The sequence below is a fragment of the Pavona decussata genome, unplaced genomic scaffold, assembly GCF_977016875.1.
Source record: "Pavona decussata unplaced genomic scaffold, jaPavDecu1.1 SCAFFOLD_98, whole genome shotgun sequence".
NCBI classification, from domain to species: domain Eukaryota; kingdom Metazoa; phylum Cnidaria; class Anthozoa; order Scleractinia; family Agariciidae; genus Pavona; species Pavona decussata.
Genome location: NW_028145514.1, coordinates 2,026,871 through 2,043,783, shown reverse-complemented (window position 1 = coordinate 2,043,783; position 16,913 = coordinate 2,026,871). Strand labels below are relative to the sequence as shown.

The following is a 16,913-nucleotide window of genomic DNA, read 5'->3' as shown; positions in this document are numbered from 1 at the left end:
ACGGCTTAGGGTTTTATTTTTCTTCGGAATCTGTCAAAATTTAAAGCGCAGTTAAATTGTGAAGGAGTTTCACTCGGGGAAGCAACAGCCCACTTGGCCCTTACAACATGTTCCACCCTTCAACTGGTCGCCCTGTCGCCTTAACATTTTTGTGATAATGACACTGTGTCCGGGAATCGAACCCGGGCCACATTGGCGGGAGGCGAGCGCTCTCACCACTGCGCCCTCCCTGCTCCCTACTCATCAGTCTAGTCGTATGCTGTATTCATTACCTTTGCTGTAACTCAATCAAAACTTCAGCAACACTGTTCCGCTCCACATAATGCATCAAAACAGTTATAGTTATTAGCAAAAAAAAGAAAGAAAAAAAAAAAAACACTACTTGTAACGGAGAAAGGGCAAACAATATTTCAACTAATATAAAAAGAAAAAAAATTGGTTAAGGACGGTGCCCACTAATAAAGACGTATTTTTGTGGTTTATGACTATGAGGGAAAAGCAGATCTTAGCGAGGGCTATTGGAGGATAACCACGCATTTTTCAGAGAATAGTGAAGAAGCTCCCCTGGGGATTTGCAGCACATTCCTTATACCCCAGTTGGACGTGCAATGTATGTCAATAGTGTTGTGTGAAAATGTGTCATTGATGCGTTTAGTAGAAGACTCGCAGACACGTGATCTACGTGTGGAATGGCCTATTACATCCGATACATCGTCGTCCCCAGAGCCTCTGATCTTTTGGTCAGCGGTTTAATCGCGACAATTGGTAGGGACATGTACATGGGGGCCGAACGGTTGTGGACTCCCTGTGAAGCAACTACCATCGACAAGAGCTTTATCAATATGCCCACAGAGTGATAAGGTCTGGGTACGAGATTAAAAAAAATACTGAAAAACGCGTTTTCTCGCGGAGTTCCGAACGTTTTGCATTGTCCACTTTGCTAGGGGGAGAAGGAGAGTAAGGCGCCTAGGTACCACGATTTTTTTGTCTAAGGTTGTGGAAACGAGTTTGAAGTTATTTCACTGAACGAGAAGACCTTAACCTCCGCGCACGCCACGCGTGGTCCTTAATTGAAAGTAAATAGCCACCTGCAATACCCGCTTACTTATTTTCTCCGTCTCTTCTTGTAGACGACGTGCTTCTTAGTATAAAAATTAAATTGAACGAATTTCAATGGAAAACTGTTGCGACTTATGTTTTATAAAGGGCCATGTTGAGTCAGTGTGGAAACGGTTTCGACAAGTGACTTACTTCTCCTAGCTGCGCAGAATTCTATTTTCGTGCATGAGCTAACAGGTAAATTTACAAAACGCTCTTTAGTCTTGTTTGTTTTTGTTGTTAATGGAAGGCAGAACAGGTGAAATATTGCGCTGCAAATAAAACCTACGCAATAGTTATAAAGTCACCGACAAAACTCAGAGGGATTTATTGAAACGGTCCAAATAAATCACCTTTATGAGTCAGGGCTCTTATAGGAACTGGTTTTGACTTAGATGTTAAAACAACGGTTTGTTTCCACTTATTAAATATTCGCCCCCTGTTTGCCTCTTATTGTGTGTTGTTATGAATTAACCAGCGAGGGAAAAATGTCGAAGGGGTGAAGAACAAGTTGGTGGCGTATTTTTTTTTTCAGTCTTGAAACTGGGATGGGATACCATACAGTGTAGCTAAGTGTAATGCTCTTAACTCGAAAATTTCGATGTATTTATTCAGTTTATTCTCTACTGCAAATATGAGTATAACTTTAAGCTAACTAATGGCTATTAAAAAAAATAGAGAGAGAGAGGTCTTCGAAATAAAGTCTGAAAAACGGTTACCAGGCGGAATTACATAGAAAATACAGGCGTATATACAATTCTTTAATGAAGAATGTTACGAACGTATTTACAGTATTCAGGTTTGTATAAAACTTGACGATTCTATACAAGTATTTTTGTTACTGGGAAAGTAAAACGATCATAGATTTTATGTATTTTCTTGCTTATTCAAGAAAGATGGAAGATAATGGACCAAGATGATAACGAGTTCTACAAACCACTGGCTATCAGTTTAACCTAATGAGCAAGTTTTTAAAGATTACTCCTGATTTGTTCCAAAACACTTAAATAGTCTCTTGAAACCTTCACGATAATTCCTACAGAAGATAAAACAAATTACGGGATTGATAGCACAATTTGAAAGAGCCAAGTAAAAGGCAATATCATAGTAGATAAAGACGCCACAAGGCAGACTATTGACAGTGTTCCCGGCGGAGTAAAAAAACATGGTGAGAAAACTCCACGGCAAACAGCAGAGTGCAAATGCTAGCAAGATAGCAATTGCCATCTTAAGCACGTTGTGGTTTCTTCTTGCGCGTTGCTGTCGAGCGTTGACCGTTTGCTCGCCTGGAAATGTCTGTGTCTTGAGCTTGATAACGATAATGGAGTATATTACAACCAACAATACAACAGGGATATAATAGAACATGGTATACCAGGCAAGGACGTAAACTGCTCCCTCAGGTGACGACTCTAGAATTTTCATGCCACAAACCAGTTTGTCCGCGCGTTTAACAAGTTTGAACGAGACAAAAAATGGACAGGAGACTGCCATCGCCACGATCCACGTGCAGAGAATTAAGAAGAAACACATTTTTGAACTGATGTATGGGGAACGAAGAGGAAATGCCACTGCTCTATATCGATCAATTGCTATCAGAACCATGCTTTGAACAGACACGGCAATGGAGACACTTGGCAAAAAGAAATTGAGTTTACATGTAGCCTGGCCAAAAAAGCCATCGAGAGGCCAATCGGGCCGGGAGTCCGAGACCATATGCATAAGTGTTAGACTCCATGGAAAAACAAATGTTGGAAACAGCAGATCTGAAATGGCCATGTTGACGATAAAGAAATTTATCGCTTTTCTTAATGTTTGCGTTCTGTAAACTATTATCGTGACCAAGGTATTCCCGACCAACGAAACAACAAGCAGCAGACATAAGCCAAAGGTTTTTCCGATTTTTGCTGCGTTTGAATTCAGTTGCAAATTGGAGCAGATCGATCCGTTTTCCGTGGTATTCATGTTTGTAGCTTGCCGCAATAGTTTTCTTACTCCTCTAACAAATTTCCTGGTTTGGTTCAGATAATAGAGGGGCACTTCTTTTCAAGTTGTTGTGTCTAATTCGTATGAATTAAACATCCAGCTCGGGATTGGCTATGCGTTTCTTGACGCAGTTGTTTGACGCAATGTTTTGTTCTAATTAATCCGCGTTTTCGCTTACGAGATGTTAATTGAAACCCGCAAATCATAAGTCAAGCTAAACAGAGTTTCTTTAAAGTTGCTTAAATATTGTTTTACAGAGCTACCATGTGGGCGAGCTTGCTGCAATTCTGATCGTTTTATTTTGATGACAAAATATCATTGAGTTCCCCATAGGATATAATAACTAAAAATGGTAGCCGATTCAATGTAGAATTGAGTAAATACGTTTGAGCGATTTTCAGCAATAAAAAATTGCCCGGCGGCTTAGGGATTCAAAATAAAGTTTCGCATAACCTAGAGTACAGCCTAGGTTTGTCTACAGATTTTTAACAGATTAAAGCCTCCCGATTATCACTGGCTGGTTTCTCTTGTGTGACATTTAACAGCTTTTCTGGTTATTATTCAAGAAAGTTTTGATGCGAAAACACTGTAAACTTCTGAATGTAAGCCCCTCAGATAAGCTCCGCACCCTTTGGCAAATAGAAGCCCCCCAAACCAAAACGAAAACTTCCTTAAGCTTCCGTAAGCTGGTTTCAATTGAGATGTTTGACTTATTTCAGATGCTTGGCTTACTAAGTAAGATGCTTGACTTACGTGAGTTGCATACCTGAGTTACATGACTTTTTTAATTACTTGAGGCGCTTGAATTACTTACTTAATTAGACTGGATTGCAATAGACGTTGCAGGCCCGTAGATAGGGGAGGGCTTGAGCCTCTCCCTAAATTTTTGCAAGTTGAAAGAGAAGTCATTAGTCCACCTTTAATTTTGAAGCTCGCATTGTCGATTTTTATCCTAAAAGTCAGTTGGTCGCATGTTTTTCATCTTCCAACATAGTTTATTTTTATAATAACGCGGTACTCCTATAAATGAACTTGAATCGAAAAGAACCAAAATGGATCGAAATCCACCAATCACAGTCACTGAAATCGGTTGAATTGTACTGTTGTTTTCTAAGGCGTCGCTAACTAAAAGGACAGTGTAAAATTAAATGTTGGTTTGATTTTATAATTTTGGGTTTACGCGTTATTGAAAGTCGCACAAGCATGTTCTCACAAGAGGCAGAAAAATATAATTCTAACATTCCGACATGACACCATTTTATCTTGAGCTAAAACATATTCTACTGGAGCAAAAAATGAAACCGTTGTTGATCCGACAGAATACAACTGAGAGAAAGTTCAGCCTACCCATAGGCATATAGGCAATTTGTTGACAGGGGGGGGGGGGGGTGAACCATTTGCCAAAAACAATTTTCGCAAGCTGCCCAAATTTTTACGAAACAGTCGAAAAGAAACAACTCTGACAGAAGACTAGTTTAATGTGTGACATCACGACCGCAATGGTAACTGCATTAAATCACGTCTTAGTCAAACGTGGGTTCACAGGAAAATGAATTCTACCAACCACTCCCAAATAAAATTCACGGAGAACATGCTTGGGGATATGCATGTTTATATTATAAGTGGTTCTTCAGTTGTTAAAAAAATAACGAGTAACTTAAGTATAACCAACAAGAACAGACTTATATACATTGTGCAGTTTCTCACTTGAGCCTGTAAACAAACCTAAAAGCTAGGAACAAAACAACAACGTAACAATACTTTGATATTAAACTTTAATACTAATGGCTCAGCATTTAACATGGCAAAAATCTTACAAGCGTAGTCACTCGTAGACGATTTGCATTCAAATTTCACTGATTTCCTCTAATTTGGCAGGCATGCACACTGGTTCTTCGGTCACAACAAAGTTCCTTGTTTACCTATTGACTTAAGTGTTCAAATTTACCCTGCTAGCTTATGGATTTAGCCAAAAAACCAACCAACTGATAAGTGATGTATGAAATTATTTAAAGCTCAGGCCCGTAGCAAGGCTAAAACAACTGGAGGGGCCGAGCAAAAAATGGTTAAACAAACTACTCTCCCCCCCCCCCCCCCCCCCCTTGGCCGGTCACTCAAAAAACAGACCAATTAGGCAGTTTAAAATACAACGAGAACATCAAAAAAGCAGTAGATTTAGTAAGCAAAACAATAACTTTGCACCTGCATCACACTTTTTGGTACAGTCCTTTGCCGTTTCTTTTACGCAGACTACCACATGAAATTTCCTAATTTCACGCTTGAAGGAGGACATAAACAAACGACGACAGATTTTTCTTTCACTTTTTAAATTTGGAATCGGGCAGTAAGAATCCGACCGCAGGATAATTTGTTTTAGCCTGTGAACAGGCTCCCATTTCTCTGGCTCTTGAGAGGACATACTTGTGTGGCTTTTAGCAACGCGTGAACACTAAATTGTTATAAACTAAGGGCACTTATATTGCTATCAATGAGCGGATGTCAGTTTATTTCAACAGCTTTCACGGCTTGAAATTGGTTGATTTCGATCCATTTTGGTTGTTTTTTCCGATTCACAAGGTACCGTAGGAGTGCCTTTGTTGTTGTATATAAAAACAAACTGTTAGCGAAGGAAACTGACAGTTACCGTAGTAAACAATTATTGAAGGTTGTGAAAAGGCACTTTCAGCATCAGAGTTCTAGAATGATTGATCAGTGCACATTTTTTTTTGTTTTAATTATATATTTTTTAGCACATTGTTTTTTAACTTCCAAACTTCTGGGGGGGGGGGGGGGGGGGCTCAAGCCCCCCCTGCCCCTCCCCTTGCTACGGGCCTGAGCTAAACAAAAGTTCTTATCTGATAACAAGTCTGTATCGATCTGTAGCGGTTCTTCTTCGGCTAAGATAATTGTTATCATGCTGAAAGTTTTGTTTAGCATCACTTAACAGTTGAGCCAATCTTAAGACAAACGTTATAAGCTTGCTGGGCGAAATGGTGCCCTCAAATCACAAAGTTATCATGAAAGTATGTTTCATGAGATGTATGCAGGCTAAACTAAAGCAAATTCAGAGAAATTAGGATGCCAAGGTAAAATATTCACTTACGTTGGTTTTGCACCAGGCCCCAGTTGTTTAAAGAGCGGATAGTTTTATCAACTGGATAGGTCGCTATCCGGCAGATGAAATCTGTGCAATAATTTCCCTATAGCCTTATAATTTGTGTATAATTATAAAGTAGAAGCATTTGTCTAATTTCAGCATGGGATTGCGTGAAAAACTTGCTAAAAGCTTTGGTTGGAGTACATTTTATCCGCTGAGTAGCAACTTATCTACTAGATAAAGTTATCCGCTCTTTGAACAACTGGGGCCTGGTTCTTCAATTATAACCAATTGACTAATATCCGCATGTTCGTATTGCCTTGAACATAACATAACACGTGCTAGTAAATCTAACCATAGTTGTCACACGCCAAAACTGCACCCAATATTTTCGACTGGAAAAACAAAGAAAAAACATCACATTTAAATAAAGCTTAGAAAACTAATTAGCTTGCACTTATTTGCCTACAATCACACCCTTGTCATCACAAGTTGTTTTGCCTTTTCCCATATAAATTGTGCACATTTCAGAAATTAATCGGAGGGTTACAAAATGCATAGGCCCCTTTCCGACTTGCTGGCATATTAAACAATAATGCCCATGCCTAAAAGACTGTCCTCACAATTTTCACAGTTGCCACGAAAGGTTCGCTTCTTGACCAACTGTTCATTTTTCATACGTTAGTTCTGTACAAAATCAACGAAAAAACCAAGACCTCTAGGGAGCAGAGCTAAGAAGTTGACAATTTTACCTGCAATAAGGCAACACTTTTTTAAAATATATTGACATCCGAGCCAGCTTAAACTACAAAAATAGGTGGAACATTTATAAGTATATATTATATGCTGCAAAAATACTACAAAAATAGGTGGAACATTTGTAAGTATATATTATATGCTGCAAAAGACGCCCATTTTTCCAGTTTAAACTGAGTTGGAAATAAACTTTGATAAACGTTTTACTACCTGTCAGCCGGTAAGATTTTCAAGTTTTGGTTCTCTTGCCTTGATATCTTGTAAGGATACGTGTTAATGTCAATAGCTTTTGAATGATCAATGAAACGTTCACCAAAAGGCAACTTTACTCAGCTCAAAAAAAAAAAAAGAAAGAAAAGAAAAACTTTACTCAGCTCTTTTGAAAGCAGGACATCGTGAGTCAATGGTAACGGCTGTAAAAGCAAAGTGGGTGTCCATCCAACTGGGTTTAACTGTACGTCTGGAGTTGGATGTCTCATACATTTCACAGCTTTTATCCTTGACATATCAAATATGAACCTTTCACCAGCCATTACACGTAGAAGGTAACAAACCAAACTAAGACTTAGTTACTGGTACATGTGATTTTCATAATGTTCAACAAGTAAAGCCTCAGTACAGTGCTCTTCTTGACAAATCCAGCAGATGTGTTTTTCAACATGTTCTGGCTGAGAGTAGTGCAAAGAGGAGGTTTGGGTTGGCAAGGTATCCTTAGCACAATTTGCAGTACACTGGTAGGCTCTTTTGTGTTTTCTTAAACTTCCTAAGCAGTAGAAACACTTCCCACACTGTTTGCATTCATAACGCTTCTTTCCAGTATGGCGGCTTTGGTGTTGGCTCAGGTGTGCTGCTCGACTAAAACACTTGCCACACTGTTTGCATTCATAAGGCTTCTCTCCAGTATGGACTCTTTGGTGTTGGCTCAGGTGCTCTGCTCGACTAAAACACTTGCCACACTGTTTGCATTCATAAGGCTTCTCTCCAGTATGGACTCTTTGGTGTTGGCTCAGGTGCTCTGCTCGACTAAAACACTTGCCACAGTGTTTGCATTCATAAGGCTTCTCTCCAGTATGGACTCTTTGGTGTTGCCTCAGGTGCCCTGCTCGACTAAAACACTTGCCACAGTGTTTGCATTCATAAGGCTTCTCTCCAGTATGGACTCTTTGGTGTTGCCTCAGGTGCCCTGCTTGACTAAAACACTTGTTACACTGTTTGCATTCATAGGGCTTCACTCCAGTATGGACTCTTTGGTGTCTGCTCAGGCTCCCTGCTCGACTAAAACACTTGCAACAGTGTTTGCATTCATAAGGCTTCTCTCCAGTATGGACTCTTTCATGTGACCTTAGATTTCCTGCATCACTAAAACACTTGCCACAGTGTTTGCATTCATAAGGCTTATCTCCAGTATGGACTCTTTCATGTGACCTTAGGTTTCCTGCTTGACTAAAACACTTGCCACAGTGTTGGCATTCATAAGGCTTCTCTCCAGTATGGACTCTTTGGTGTTGGATCAGGTGCCCTGCTTGACTAAAACACTTGCTACACTGTTTGCATTTATAAGGCTTATCTCCATTATGGACTCTTTCATGGTTCTCTAGAGTCCCTGCTTGACTGAAACACTGGCCACAGTGTTTGCATTTATAAGGCTTCTCTCGAGTATGGACTCCTTCATGTTTCCGTAGATGTTCTGCCCGACTAAAACACTTGCCACACTGTTTGCATTCATAAGGCTTCTCTCCAGTATGGACTCTTTGGTGTTGGCTCAGGTGCTCTGCTCGACTAAAACACTTGCCACAGTGTTTGCATTCATAAGGCTTCTCTCCAGTATGGACTCTTTGGTGTTGCCTCAGGTGCCCTGCTCGACTAAAACACTTGCCACACTGTTTGCATTCATATGGCTTCTCTCCAGTATGGACTCTTTGGTGTTGCCTCAGGTGCCCTGCTTGACTAAAACACTTGTTACACTGTTTGCATTCATGGGGCTTCTCTCCAGTATGGACTCTTTGGTGTCTGCTCAGGCTCCCTGCTCGACTAAAACACTTGCAACAGTGTTTGCATTCATAAGGCTTCTCTCCAGTATGGACTCTTTCATGTGACCTTAGATTTCCTGCATCACTAAAACACTTGCCACAGTGTTTGCATTCATAAGGCTTATCTCCAGTATGGACTCTTTCATGTGACCTTAGGTTTCCTGCTTGACTAAAACACTTGCCACAGTGTTGGCATTCATAAGGCTTCTCTCCAGTATGGACTCTTTGGTGTTGGATCAGGTGCCCTGCTTGACTAAAACACTTGCTACACTGTTTGCATTTATAAGGCTTATCTCCATTATGGACTCTTTCATGGTTCTTTAGAGTCCCTGCTTGACTGAAACACTGGCCACACTGTTTGCATTTATAAGGCTTCTCTCGAGTATGGACTCCTTCATGTTTCCGTAGATGTTCTGCCCGACTAAAACACTTGCCACACTGTTTGCATTCATAAGGCCTCTCTCCAGTATGGATTTTTTCATGTCCCGTTAGAGTTCCTGCATCACTAAAACACTTTGCCACAGTGTTCGCATTCATAAGGCTTCTCTCCAGTATGGATTCTTTGGTGTTTGCTCAGTTGCAGTGCTTGACTAAAACACTTGCCACACTCTCTGCATTCATAAGGCTCTTCTCCAGCATGGGCTCTTTCACTCACTGATAATTTCCCCACTGAAGTAAAACACTTCCTACAATATTTCCATTTACTTCCATTTACATGATTCCTGAGATCTCCTGTGCACTCAGAATATTTCCCACAGTTTCTCTTTGAGTGTCCTGTATTCTGCCTTAATAATCTTGACATCACATTCTTTCCTGTTTAATCCATAAAATTCAGAATATTGCTGCCAACTTATTTAAAAAACTGAAGTATCTTGACTTGTTGTACTAAGTATAAGAAAGGAGGAAGACAGGTTAAACATAGGAAACAAATATTGGGAGTTATCACTTGAAATTAGGTTGGGATTTACAATTTCAAGACACTTGAGGAACAGTGAGAACCTGGAAATGGCTTGATTTTCAGGTATAGAATGCTTTGGCACTGGCTTTTGGAAACTAATATTACAAAATTTTTAGTTGCATTTGAAATTTCCAGAGATTCTTCAAATCTGGATATCAACACTTAGATTACAACAGGGTACGTATATACAAGATTGTGGGTCAGTCCACTAGAGATTCAAGAATTTTTGTGAATTGCAAAAAAAACCCATTTCAAACTTTGCCCATTAGAAGGTACTATTGAGAAATCAATGAAAATATAAAACCGTGCTCATGTGACCTTTAATAATTATTATAATTTCACCCTCCCCTCTCTCTCCAGAGAGCCATTTGTGGTCAGAAAACAAATTTAAATTCTCCCATCATGACAAACTAGTCCTAATTCTCTTTTAAAAAATGTCTTGCAGAGAAAATATTTGGGGTTGGGCAAGTTGAAACAATCACAATTTTACTAAATTTCACTAAAGGGGAATGTTATCCATGAATGATTCAAAACCTACTTTATTTGATCTATAATCTTAAGGGAGTTGAAGTGTTGTACCTTAACAGTATAGCAAAACTTCTAATATTTCAAGAAGATGATAAAACAGAAATTGACAATTTCCAAAATAGGGAAGACTTCTAATGCTTTAGCATTAAGATAGCCAGTACAAAATAAGGCCTAAGGAAAAACATACTTATTGTTCGAATCATTTTTCCCAGGCACAGATTTTATACTGAGACAATTCTGGTTATTGAAGCTACTCTTTCTATACATCTCCCATAACTGGTTCTACATAAGGGTATCATTCCTAAGAACTCTCAAAATGTCATGGACTTTAAAGAGAGCATTTATCAAACTCTGATAGTAAGTATTTCAAAACATTTTGCCACACAAAATATTAGAGGCAGGGGGAATCCTGGGGAGGCCTTAAGGGATAATTAGACAAGGATCACCTGTACATATTTTCAGATAAAATAGTCCACATGCAGTTATTTGAGGTGTGTCCATTTGACTCAGAAAAATGCAGGACTGAAGGCATGAAGTGATCTGTTTGGCTTGGAAGTGGATGGAAAGACAGGGAAATAAATTTTGGATCTACTGTACGTGTTTTTCGGCTCCTTTTGGCTTAGTCCTTTACAATAATATTGTGACCATGTCGAGTTTGGGGAAGGGCAGGCATTTGTAATTTTGTTGATCCCCACTGGGGGGGGGGGGGGGTTGGCAGTTTGTCTTCAGAGGTCTGCAGCTGTCTGTCCAGGTGTGATGTGTCTGTCATTTTGCAGCAATAGGCAAATTCACATATTTTACTACTAGAGCCAAATAACTACCTATTAAGGATAAGGACTGTACTGCATATAATTATCAAAATGAGACATTCACTTCATTAAAAAGTTGCGTGCATCAGCAGTCGTAATGCTTTGTTTCCCTGTCATCTACCCACTTTCAGAGATTAAGGTGCAACAACACAGATGGTTTTCACACACATGACAAAATCCTTGACTATGGGTTGCTATGCCACAATATTGGCATACCAAAATTGCAAACAAAGCATCCGCATAGTCATTTTGAACACAATTTTGTGCCTGGTTGTGGACTGTGGCATTCACGCAGATGGATTGTACTTAGCAAGAGTGCCATCAATATTATTGTTACAAATCAATCAAGGGGAAGAAACCAAAAAAATTAACTAAAGAGAGACAAGCTTTGTTAGCAGGGATGAAGTTGCAAATAAAATTTTGGAACATGATTGAGTATGTGAAAAGCATTTCACCTCTAAAAAGGTCACAAAAAGCTAGAACAAATTCAATTTTTACTGAGTGTGAACTTCTATACTCTGTAATATATCTGCTATAATTATTATTATCCTGGACTTTCTTTCCCAAAAGGCTTCTTAAGGTACATCTTACCCTAAACATTTCTTCAGCTGAAATAAATCTATTTGACATGCAAAAGATTTCTTCGAAAATTATTATTTTTGAACCCTGCCAGAGTCTTACTAGCTCTGTTCCATGACAGATATCAGGGAGTCTGGGTCGAGTGGGGTTGATGACGTCTACCAAGGAACCAAGAACGATTCTCTTGCTTTGTTAGGTGCTGTTTGAATCATCAGAGAGAGATAAGCATAACCATTATCAACACTTTGCACTAAAATTATGTCTTGTATGTTAATTCATAAGAGTCATAACAACTAAGACCTACAACTATTAAAATTTCAAAATAAGGTTCAGTCTTAGAGCAGAAATTGATCTGGGAGGACAATTTGCGAAACAAACTGAAGTGGCATTTCAAGTGACAATTTAGTTTGAAAATTATACCTGTAAACTAGCTGATGAGCCTAGCTTGCTGGTCTCACAAAAGCTAAGCGTATGTTCACAATAAACTGCTATCTTATCTTCTTATCTTAAAAATGAGGGGATCTTTGCCAGCGAGCCAACTACAGACCCAGAACTGAAATTATGGTATGAGGAGAAAGCAAATAAAGAACTTAACAAAAGACTCAGGGCCTGCCTAGACAGAGCCAAAGCAGTCAGTTAATAAGAGACATTTGCAATTTTTGCAGCATTTTGAAATAGAAAGTACATTGTCTCAACCGTGGATGTTTCTCCTTATTTTCCTTGACTAACCTTTGACACAAATCCTGTCTTTTTTCTCTTTTTGCTATGTATAGGTGTAGCAGCTTTGCAATCCACTTATTGAAAAATATAGCTAAGCAATGTAATTGCTACAAGGAACTTGAAGCTTCAAATAGAGCCTCCAATTAAAGTGCCTATAAAGTAAAAAATAACGTCGGCTTATTTAAAAGGGCTTTCAAAGAGTAGAAGTTTGGCGTTTTCTTTCTTGAATATCTTGTCTTGTTCCAGAGATATTCTAGGTTTTGTTCAAAAATTGATGACGTCACAAATCGCTTCAGTACAAAGGCAAATCACAAAATCAAGAATATCTCGAGCAATATAAAAATGATTCTGTTCAAACTTGGCACCAATAATGTACGCCAGGTAAAAAACAAAATGACCCCCATTTTGATGTTGCCATGGTATTATTCTCGGCCCCGGTCCCTTTCTGCTTTGAACCAAATATCAGCATTTTTGGCAAGATAAGGAGAAACGGACAGTCCTACTTGAAACGCATGAAGTGCCCATACTGCCCTACGTCTCCTCTCTAGCTTATTCAAGTAAATGATCACTGGTTAAGACAAACAACAAGAACGTCAATTGAGCATTAAATAGACCCGAAAGCAACATTGTTTCCATGGCAACAGCACAATGGGGCCCATTTTGTGCCTTACCTGAGGTACCATACTGGTGCCAAGTTTGAGCAGCATCACTCCAATATTTCCTGAGCTATTCTTAATTTTGTGATTTGTCTTTTAGCTTAAACGATTTATGACATCATAAATTTTTGAACAAAAACTTGAATATCTCTGGAAGATGAGAAGCTATTCAGAAAAATTAAATGCCATTCTTGCTCTTTTTGAAAGGCCTTTCAAATAAGAAAAAGTTATTTTTTATTTCATTGGCACTTGAACAGCAGATAAATACAAAACTAATGTGCCAATCAATTCAACCCTTTAAGATCTTCCCCCCTTCCTGGCATACCCCAGGCATTGGACCATTTTCTGTTCATTTGACTTGAAAGCACTTCCAGAGGGTGAAGGATTTGTGCTTTACCTGGGTTAGGGTAGAAAAACTTGAATCTGCTAAGTTTACACCTTCTACTTGTCCAGCAGAAATCAGATGGTTAATGTTGAAGAGAGAAAATGTTCCTTTTGTGAGTATTAGGCTCACCAAAAACGGTTTACACAAACTTGGCAGTCAATTGAATGGTGTTTTGGTCCCACTGAGCGAAAAATGCCTGGGGGTTGCTTGGTTGGGGGGGGGGGGGGGGGTGTTATAGCTTTGAACTGATTGGCACATTAATTGTTTTCAAATTTTTTCCGGCACTTTTTGAGGACCGAAAAATTGTCCGCGATGGTTGATTTCTTGACCCCATGTTGTTTCATATGTTTCCCAATCAAAGATTTTGAGGTTGTACGTCCATTAATGCGTTGATAGATACCTCTATCAACCCATTAACGAACATACGCATGAAACAACATGGGGTCGAGAAATCAACCATCGTGGACAATTTTTCAGTCGTCAAAAAGTGCCGGAATGTATTTGACTGCCTTATTTATGAAATGTTGTTTATACAAGAGCTCAAACCATTGTTAAACGTGGAACCGGATTTGATTCGTGCAAAAGTATTCTGCTAACTTATTTGCATAAAAATCAAACATGCAGGAATGCCATCGAATGAGTTTTCATTTATTCAAACTCAACTCTCTTAGCAACCCCAACATCAACATTTTCTTCATTCTTGATAATGTTTGAAACATTGAAACGTCAAACAGCGTTACTTACTTTTAATTTATCTACTGTAGTTAACATTTCAAAAGTCAAATTTTATTCCTCGTGAAGCATGGGGGGAAAGGCCTGAGCATAGCGAGGTTAATAAATTTGTCGCCTGAGCCAAGCTAAGCCGCGCGAATTCGAGCCAAAAATATATTTATATATAGATATAAATTTACGATGTAACAGTGCAGTGCAGTGCAGGAAGAAAGACCTTTGCCCTCTCGATGGCGCGTCTTGCAAGCGGTATCGTTTGCAGGGCAGACGTCACCACCACATCCGGCGGTAAGAAGATTTATATAGGAATAACGGAGCATACTTTCAAAACGCGATATAACAACCACAAGCTTTCCTTCAACCACCGCAAACATTCACATGACACTGTTCTCTCCAAATACATGTATCTGGGACCACAAGGATAATGGCACAAGTTACATGATCAAATGGTCCATTATCAAAAGAGCAAATCGATATCACGGACATCCCTCGTGCTGCAATTTGTGCTTATCTGAGAAGCTCTGCATCCTATCTGCTGACAAATCTACCCTCCTTAATAAACGATCTGAGTTAATTACAAAATGCAGGCATGAATATAAATTCTACGCAGCCAATCAGAAGCAAGATCGATCGAACCGCCCTCCTTAAATTATAACTCTCCAAACTCCAACGGTTCAGTCTGATGATCGCTTAGTGCGTGAAACTCGAGTAACTGTGTTACATTTTCTATCTTAAATTTATACTTCGCTCTGCATGTTTTTGCATCGAGCACTCGTGCGACTGAGTGAAGCAATCATTGTATTGTTTCTTTGTTTATATATAAATATATGCAAATGACTGTCACCTTCTGCGAAAGTCTTCCAGACTTGGTCAATACTCATTGGCCTATCAAGGTCCAAAAATATGGAACACCATTGATGATAAAACACGAAAAATCAAAGCATTACATTTGTATAAGAGAAAAATCAAAACAAATATTCTTGACAAATCAGCAGTTGCAAATATTTCCCTCTAATTAAGTACAATGTTCTATTTTATTGTTTCGTTGATTATTTTCTTGAAATCTTGACTAGTAATAATACCAGATGTGTAAATATGAATATAAGAATACATGAATATTGTCAACAATTCTATTTCTCATCATTAAAACTATTTTTAGTCAATAATAATTATCTAGCTAAGCTGCAGTTGACCTCAATCTAAAGGGATCTATAACTTCAAGCATTTTTTTTGCTTTTCTATAGACTCCCTCATCACTATTTTTATTTAGTATAAATCTACTAGTGTTCTATCACGAATGCCGTTCTCTGATTGGCTACGCTACTCGCTATCTATTCTGTGATAGATAGTGAGTAGTGATTTTCAACAAAATGGCGGCCGCTTCTTTGCATTTTCGAAGTGTCTGCGATGAGGAAATAGATAATTTACTGGTTTAGTTTTGAACAACTAGTAGATTTATACTAAAACAATTAGATTATTCGCTCTCGATTTCTATGCGTGATAGTTGATTCGGGCTTCGCCCTCATCAACTATCACGCGATAGAAATCTCGAGCTCATAATCTAATTGTTAATTAGTATTGTATGGTTATCATGAACAACAATGTATTAGTGATGGAAGCAATAAAAATTAAAAAATTGAAATATATATTTCATTGAAGATGTCCGCAGTGTTGCCTGGCAATGGTGAAAAACAAAGTATGAATGACGTCAGACAAAGAGAAGGTTGCTAGGCAGCAACAGGTAGCAAGACAGACTGGCGGTAGGCGCACTTTGTTGGAGCAAAATTTGCATACATCGGGAAAGTTTTGCTTTCATTGCCAGATCAAATTTCAACTGCATCAATATTCACTGGATGGAATATCTCTTCAGAATCTTTTCCCTTTGTTCCAGAAATCTTTTTTTGTGAAAGATTGCATTGAAGAAATTACACGTTTTGTGGCCGCGGTAAAATAATTTTCTTTGGGAAATAAATTCATCGAACACGACAGCGCTGCACGCCCATTGTACATTTCCTTGTGTCAGAAAAAGATTTCAACCGCAAACTAACCTGTGAAACTACGAAAACACCATGCTCATAAAAATAGTTGCCATGTTCAGGAACCTTTAAATATCCTAATTTGATGCTACAATACAAGTAACGAGGGCTCTCCACCCAGGCCTAGTTTCGCAAGGTTTTGCGAGTCACGTATTTCTAGTAAAATTTGCTTTCCAGCCGGTTCCTACCCTTTGGGGCGGCACATTTTTATACCCAGTCAGCAGTCTGCAGTCTGCATTTTATACCTAATGTGCATTTTATACCCAGTCTGCATTCTGCAATCTGCAGTCTGCATTTTATACTGACCGGTTTAATTTGTATGCTAAAATCACCCTTTGTTTGTCTTTGTTGATTAATAGCATTACCCAAAGACCTCTGATGTGGGTGAAAATACACTGAAAAGCTTATCTTACCTTCGATCAAGACACCTTGCTGCATATCTGACTGCTTACATTGCAAACCACAACACGAGCTCGGTGAGGACAATGTAAGTGGTTTTACATAACGTACTAACTTTCTCTACACGAGGCATATACCTCATGTTAG

The 16,913-nt window shown here is 38.9% G+C and overlaps 1 pseudogene across 1 annotated transcript in view; it reads right to left on the bottom strand.

Annotated features, from left to right (window-relative positions):
• Positions 1–5,925: 5,925 nt before the first annotated feature.
• LOC146472607 (uncharacterized) overlaps positions 5,926–16,913 on the bottom strand; it is a 104,875-nt pseudogene continuing 93,887 nt past the window's right edge. The window contains exons 2-3 of the transcript XR_014866555.1: positions 16,781–16,839; positions 5,926–9,852 (exon numbers count right to left, since the gene is read on the bottom strand). The product of XR_014866555.1 is annotated as an uncharacterized LOC146472607 (transcript). The remainder of the gene's footprint in view (positions 9,853–16,780; positions 16,840–16,913) is intronic.